We start from the raw sequence: 8,352 nt of genomic DNA, 5'->3' as shown, positions 1-8,352 counted from the left end.
AAAGGAAGTTAATTTGATTTAAAGAACTAGAAATTTCAAAACACGAATTGATGACGTTATATGCAGCTTTTTTCTCTGTTTAAAAAAATAACTGGCACATTGTAATCTCTTTATTTTATAAGTAGATATTCTTATCTTATCTTATATAATACAGACGTTACTTCAAAAAAGAAGATGATTACGTCCTACGCGTCATGCATTTAGTCATGCATATTAACCAATGACTTAAATTCTGCCAAGTCACTGGTTTTCCTGGCTAGCTCAGGCAACCCATTCCATGCTCTAATAGCACTAGGGAAGAAGGAGTATTTGTACAAATTTGTCCTAGTATATGGGACGGGGAATGTGCCTTTATCTTTGTGTCTTTTAGAGTATTTTATTAAATTTTGTTTTTGTATTTGAAGATTATGGTTCAGTGTTTTATGTATAATTGCTACTTTACTTTTGAGCCTTCTGTCCTGAAGGCTATTCTCCACATTGTATAATTATCCTTTGTTTGGACGTTCTCTTATTTGAACTCTTTCCGAGCGTGATTCTTAAAAAAATGACCTAGTAGTAATCTCTCATTAAAATGAACGATATATATTTTTGCTCATCCTCATCTGTCCCTTGACTTTTGTCGTAGCGGTGCTGTGCCAGTTCATGTAACCAAAGCCCTTCATTGTACCCGGTCAGCAGCTGTTCTTAGTATCAAGACAGAGGCCGGTCCATTCTTTGACATTGTCCAGCCAGCTTTTCTTCGGATGACCCTTTCTTCTTGCTCCCTCCACTGCACCTTGAAGGACGATTAAGTAGATTATTATTATTATTATTAATATTATTATTATTTGTGTAACTATTATTATTAATGAACTAATTTTCCTTCTCTGGAACTATCAAGGTCGAGCTTCGTTAGAGGAAGACATTCATTGTAGTCCCAGTGTTTACTGAGCAATTAGTTTGTGATGTCTGCAGCAGTACTGCTTATTGTAGTCCCTTTAACAGTGTCTATTGAGGAATTTGTTTGTGATGTCTGTAGCAGTAGTGCTTACTGTAGTCCCTTTAACAGTGTCTATTGAGGAATTAGTTTGTGATGTCTGCAGCAGTAGTGCTTATTGTAGTCCCTTTAACAGTGTCTATTGAGGAATTTGTTTGTGATGTCTGCAGCAGTAGTGCTCTCTAGATTCATTAAAGAGAAACAAAATTCATTGTCCCACTTAGAAGTTGTTTCTGTTGTTGTTGTTGCTGCTGATGTTGTTTCTGTTGTTGTTGTTGCTGAAGTTGTTGCTGTTGTTGTTGTTGCTGCTGCTGTTGTTGCTGTTGTTGTTGCTGTTGTTGCTGTTGTTGTTGTTGCTGCTGATGTTGTTGCTGTTGTTGTTGTTGTTGCTGCTGTTGTTGCTGCTGTTGCTGTTGTTGTTGCTGTTGTTGCTACTGTTGTTGGTGTTGCTGTTGTTGTTGTTGCTTTGTTGTTGTTGTTGTTGTTGCTACTGTTGTTGTTGTTGTTGTTGCTGCTGTTGTTGTTGTTGCTGCTGTTGTTGTTAATTTTGTCGTTGTTGTTGTTGTAGTTTTGTTGCTGTAAAGGAAAGTCTGCAATATATATGATGTGTTAAAATATGTATCAAAGAAACCAAGTGGAACTTTGTTGTTTAATTACAAATCCCCGTATTAGCTTGCAGACTCTTCATGGTTGAAGTTGAATTTCGAAAACGGCTCTGTTTTCCTAGAAATTGAATGAATAAATAGACGAACATATTGCGCATCGTCCTATGTAGAAATGAGCTGGACTGTACTAGAAGAACTTGATTGTGCAATGCTCACTGGAAAGATTTCTTGCAACATTGTGCTATAGTACTATACGGTTATTTTGGCCAATCAGCATCCAAAAGGTTTGGCGATAAAGGTATTCATTTTTATCCAATTGGCTACTAGGCATATATATACATCGGGTGGAAGTAGGAAAACAGGTATTCAAACAAAAACAAAAAAGAAAAAAACAAAAAAACAAAACAAAACACGGGAGTATTATTTTTTCGTTATTTATTTTGAAATGTTTCTTTTAACCCGTGGTATAACCCTTCCTCAAAAGTCAGATCTGCGAACGTCAAGGGACAACTGTAGCTCCTATCGCACACCTTGTTCTTAAAGAGACAACTGTAGCTCCTATCTCACACCTTGTTCTTAAAGAGACAACTGTAGCTCCTATCTCACACCTTGTTCTTAAAGAGACAACTGTAGCTCCTATCGCACACTTTGTTCTTAAAGAGACAACTGTAGCTCCTATCGCACACTTTGTTTTTAAAGAGACAACTGTAGCTCCTATCGCACACCTTGTTTTTAAAGAACAACTGTAGCTCCTATCGCACACCTTGTTTTTAAAGAGACAACTGTAGCTCCTATCGCACACTTTGTTCTTAAAGAGACAACTGTAGCTCCTATCGCACACTTTGTTCTTAAAGAGACAACTGTAGCTCCTATCGCACACTTTGTTCTTAAAGAGACAACTGTAGCTCCTATCGCACACTTTGTTCTTAAAGAGACAACTGTAGCTCCTATCGCACACTTTGTTTTTAAAGAGACAACTGTAGCTCCTATCGCACACTTTGTTTTTAAAGAGACAACTGTAGCTCCTATCGCACACCTTGTTTTTAAAGAACAACTGTAGCTCCTATCGCACACCTTGTTTTTAAAGAGACAACTGTAGCTCCTATCGCACACCTTGTTCTTAAAGAGACAACTGTAGCTCCTATCGCACACCTTGTTTTTAAAGAGACAACTGTAGCTCCTATCGCACACCTTGTTTTTAAAGAGACAACTGTAGCTCCTATCGCACACCTTGTTCTTAAAGAGACAACTGTAGCTCCTATCGCACACTTTGTTCTTAAAGAGACAACTGTAGCTCCTATCGCACACCTTGTTTTTAAAGAGACAACTGTAGCTCCTATCGCACACCTTGTTTTTAAAGAGACAACTGTAGCTCCTATCGCACACCTTGTTTTGAAAGAGACAACTGTAGCTCCTATCGCACACCTTGTTCTTAAAGAGACAACTGTAGCTCCTATCGCACACCTTGTTCTTAAAGAGACAACTGTAGCTCCTATCACACACCTTGTTTTGAAAGAGACAACTGTAGCTCCTATCGCACACCTTGTTCTTAAAGAGACAACTGTAGCTCCTATCACACACTTTGTTCTTAAAGAGACAATTGTAGCTCCTATCACACACCTTGTTCTTAAAGAGACAACTGTAGCTCCTATCGCACACTTTGTTCTTAAAGAGACTACTGTAGCTCCTATCTCACACCTTGTTCTTAAAGAGACAACTGTAGCTCCTATCTCACACCTTGTTCTTAAAGAGACAACTGTAGCTCCTATCGCACACCTTGTTCTTAAAGAGACAACTGTAGCTCCTATCGCACACCTTGTTCTTAAAGAGACAACTGTAGCTCCTATCGCACACCTTGTTCTTAAAGAGACAACTGTAGCTCCTATCGCACACTTTGTTCTTAAAGAGACAACTGTAGCTCCTATCGCACACTTTGTTCTTAAAGAAACAACTGTAGCTCCTATCGCACACCTTGTTCTTAAAGAGACAACTGTAGCTCCTATCGCACACCTTGTTCTTAAAGAGACAACTGTAGCTCCTATCACACACTTTGTTCTTAAAGAGACAACTGTAGCTCCTATCGCACACTTTGTTCTTAAAGAGACAACTGTAGCTCCTATCGCACACTTTGTTCTTAAAGAGACAACTGTAGCTCCTATCACACACCTTGTTCTGAAAGAGACAACTGTAGCTCCTATCTCACACCTTGTTCTTAAAGAGACAACTGTAGCTCCTATCACACACCTTGTTCTTAAAGAGACAACTGTAGCTCCTATCACACACTTTGTTCTTAAAGAGACAACTGTAGCTCCTATCACACACTTTGTTCTTAAAGAGACAACTGTAGCTCCTATCGCACACCTTGTTTTTAAAGAGACAACTGTAGCTCCTATCTCACACCTTGTTCTTAAAGAGACAACTGTAGCTCCTATCTCACACCTTGTTCTTAAAGAGACAACTGTAGCTCCTATCGCACACCTTGTTCTTAAAGAGACAACTGTAGCTCCTATCGCACACCTTGTTCTTAAAGAGACAACTGTAGCTCCTATCGCACACCTTGTTCTTAAAGAGACAACTGTAGCTCCTATCGCACACCTTGTTCTTAAAGAGACAACTGTAGCTCCTATCGCACAACTTCTTCTTAAAGAGACAACTGTAGCTCCTATCGCACACTTTGTTCTTAAAGAGACAACTGTAGCTCCTATCACACACCTTGTTTTTAAAGAGACAACTGTAGCTCCTATCGCACACCTTGTTCTTAAAGAGACAACTGTAGCTCCTATCTCACACCTTGTTCTTAAAGAGACAACTGTAGCTCCTATCACACACCTTGTTTTTAAAGAGGCAATTGTAGCTCCTATCACACACCTTGTTTTTAAAGAGACAACTGTAGCTCCTATCGCACAACTTCTTCTTAAAGAGACAACTGTAGCTCCTATCACACACCTTGTTCTTAAAGAGACAACTGTAGCTCCTATCACACATCTTGTTCTTAAAGAGATAACTGTAGCTCCTATCGCACACTTTGTTCTTAAAGAGACAACTGTAGCTCCTATCGCACACCTTGTTCTTAAAGAGACAACTGTAGCTCCTATCGCACACTTTGTTCTTAAAGAGACAACTGTAGCTCCTATCTCACACCTTGTTCTTAAAGAGACAACTGTAGCTCCTATCTCACACCTTGTTCTTAAAGAGACAACTGTAGCTCCTATCGCACACCTTGTTCTTAAAGAGACAACTGTAGCTCCTATCGCACACCTTGTTCTTAAAGAGACAACTGTAGCTCCTATCGCACACTTTGTTCTTAAAGAGACAACTGTAGCTCCTATCGCACACCTTGTTCTTAAAGAGACAACTGTAGCTCCTATCGCACACTTTGTTCTTAAAGAGACAACTGTAGCTCCTATCGCACACTTTGTTCTTAAAGAGACAACTGTAGCTCCTATCACACACTTTGTTCTTAAAGAGACAACTGTAGCTCCTATCGCACACTTTGTTCTTAAAGAGACAACTGTAGCTCCTATCACACACTTTGTTCTTAAAGAGACAACTGTAGCTCCTATCACACACTTTGTTCTTAAAGAGACAATTGTAGCTCCTATCGCACACCTTGTTCTTAAAGAGACAACTGTAGCTCCTATCGCACACCTTGTTCTTAAAGAGACAACTGTAGCTCCTATCACACACTTTGTTCTTAAAGAGACAACTGTAGCTCCTATCACACACCTTGTTCTTAAAGAGACAACTGTAACTCCTATCGCACACCTTGTTCTTAAAGAGACAACTGTAGCTCCTATCGCACACCTTGTTCTTAAAGAGACAACTGTAGCTCCTATCGCACACCTTGTTCTTAAAGAGACAACTGTAGCTCCTATCGCACACCTTGTTCTTAAAGAGACAACTGTAGCTCCTATCGCACAACTTCTTCTTAAAGAGACAACTGTAGCTCCTATCACACACCTTGTTCTTAAAGAGGCAACTGTAGCTCCTATCACACACCTTGTTCTTAAAGAGACAACTGTAGCTCCTATCGCACACTTTGTTCTTAAAGAGACAACTGTAGCTCCTATCTCACACCTTGTTCTTAAAAAGACAACTGTAGCTCCTATCTCACACATTGTTCTTAAAGAGACAACTGTAGCTCCTATCTCACACCTTGTTCTTAAAGAGACAACTGTAGCTCCTATCGCACACCTTGTTCTTAAAGAGACAACTGTAGCTCCTATCTCACACTTTGTTCTTAAAGAGACAACTGTAGCTCCTATCACACACCTTGTTCTTAAAGAGACAACTGCAGCTCCTATCGCACACCTTGTTCTTAAAGAGACAACTGTAGCTCCTATCTCACACTTTGTTCTTAAAGAGATAACTGTAGCTCCTATCACACACCTTGTTCTTAAAGAGACAACTGTAGCTCCTATCGCACAACTTCTTCTTAAAGAACACCCATTTGGCTTCGGCATTCGGACCGCGCGTCGGGAGAGAAGATACATTCTATTATTATCAGTGCGACAACTAACTTAATCAAGTCAGGAAAGTTCCGTGACTGAATTCTGTGACCGTCTAAGAAACTATTTGGTTTTTGAAAGTGTTCTGGTTCTCCTCCGTAATAAGTACTTTCTGACTCCATAGAGCTCAGCAGAAATTACTATTAGGCCTATCTAGTGGGTTGATTTTTCATGCAAAATGTTTCTGAATCATTAGTTACATTTACGAACCTTAAAAGTCGAAATCTTTCAATTACAATAAAGTGTGTAATTAGTGAAAGGTCTAGAGTACAGTACCTACGTAAGGTACTATATTTAGAAGCGCAAATGTTAGTGGCGGCCGAGCCCGTTAGCATGATGTGGTACGGTATGTATAGGCTCAGGACACTCGCCCAGGGCCCCGCGTTCTGCTAAGGCCTCCTCTGACAGACAGAATCACAGATAGAAAGACACAAAGACAGGCTGAAAAAATGAAACGCCTCTCTCCCTGTATGGAAAAGCCAGCATTCCTTTGAAACATTGCATATTTTTTGGCATCCTGCAATAGAAAGCCCTCAATCCCAACAACAAACTTTTAGGCCGACCCTCTTTTTTTGGCCTCCCTCAAATGAAAGGCCAGTAAAGAGCAGCTTTAAACAAAGCATAGGGCCTACACGTCTTTGAATCCTCCGCTACACCCTGGCATATAATAATGCACTCCGCACTTCATATATTTTTACCCGCAAATTAAATCTCTCATCTCATTGGTCCCTTGACTTTTGTCGTAGGGGTGCTGTGACAGTTCACATAACAAAATCCCTACTGATAAATACTGTTTTGGAGATTTCTCTTTTCGCGGAACAATTTGAAAGGAATATTATTATTGGCAACTTAGTCCACTGATTACACATAGTTTTATTTTATTTAGATCTAAAGACGTGCATGATTTAGAACATCTCTACAAAACGTATCACACACTCCTCAAAACACACAAACACAAGCACACTTTTAATAGGCATCTTTATTCAGTGACTATTTTTAGGACTTAAATTTTTTTTTATTTGGATTAGAGTCCTACTCGTAAAATGATGCTTCAAATTATCGTTAACCACAGTCGCACACAAACACTCGCGCGCGCACGCTTGCGCTTTTATACATACAGATGTATCGTGTTCTTTGTAAAAATACATTTGAAAATCAAACACTGATCTCAATAAAATCCTTCACATTCACAAATTATTTAGATCTAGAGGAGAATTAGATTGAAGATCTAGATCTAGATCATTGAATAAATAGACATGAGTTGAAAAAAAAAACAACTGGAGCAGAAGAAAGTTAGGCACCAGAAAATAGTTTTCTAAGGGCCTAAAGAGAAAGGAAGGATTGGTTTGTACTGAACACATTGATATGTGGACTTTTAACATCATATTATGATGAAATTGCGAATAAAAATTGTTTCTGGTAAAATTAATAAAAAATTTCTATCTTGAAAAGTCTTAAGCGTTCTAAGATTTAGTTATGTAATAACAGGTTAAATTTTTGTATCGTATCGTCCACGGGAAGTAGGACAATTAGAGATAATCAGTCATCGGGCAGAAGAATTTTATATTGTAGATAATTTGTGTTAAATCAATTTTTTTTTATATAATTAATTTTTTTTTTATTTGACATAAATAAATGTCGTAGATTAATTGTGCAAAATAGATTCATAATTCATGAGCTACATATTTTCATTTCCGCTGTTTCTATTGCACTCAGAGATCATTATGATGAGAGATAGAGAGAGAGAGAGAGAGAGAGAGAGAGAGAGAGAGAGAGAGAGAGAGAGAGAAAGATTTAAATTTAAAATAGAAAGTCATTCGTAATCTAGGCTACACGTTATCAAAAAACACACACACACACACACAAACATTCACAAACAGACATTGTAGGCGTATTTTAACTTTGTAATCTAATTGTTTACTTTCGAAAATTAATACTAAAAAAAAAAAGAATCAAATATTTGAACATTTGTGAGTTTAATCATATTTAATGATTTGGCCTTGCATAGACAAGTAAGGACAGCTGCACTGACCCCAATACACCCACGACATTCTGACATAATAGAAACTGGAATATTAATTTGATTTATTCCATAGTATCTCAAGTGGATACAAACATTCCTGGCAACATATTTGGCTAGCATTAAAATTGCTAATCATATCAAATGTCTTGTTCATAATGTTGAAACGGAAGATATTCCTAAATGGCGGCTAAGCTATAAATAGCTTTCATTTTTTTTTGTATTTGGTGGGATTGTTGATAA

Source organism: Biomphalaria glabrata, chromosome 1, assembly GCF_947242115.1.
Source record: "Biomphalaria glabrata chromosome 1, xgBioGlab47.1, whole genome shotgun sequence".
NCBI lineage: Eukaryota > Metazoa > Mollusca > Gastropoda > Planorbidae > Biomphalaria > Biomphalaria glabrata.
The sequence above is the reverse complement of the archived record's forward strand: the minus strand, read 5'-3'. Positions refer to the sequence as shown.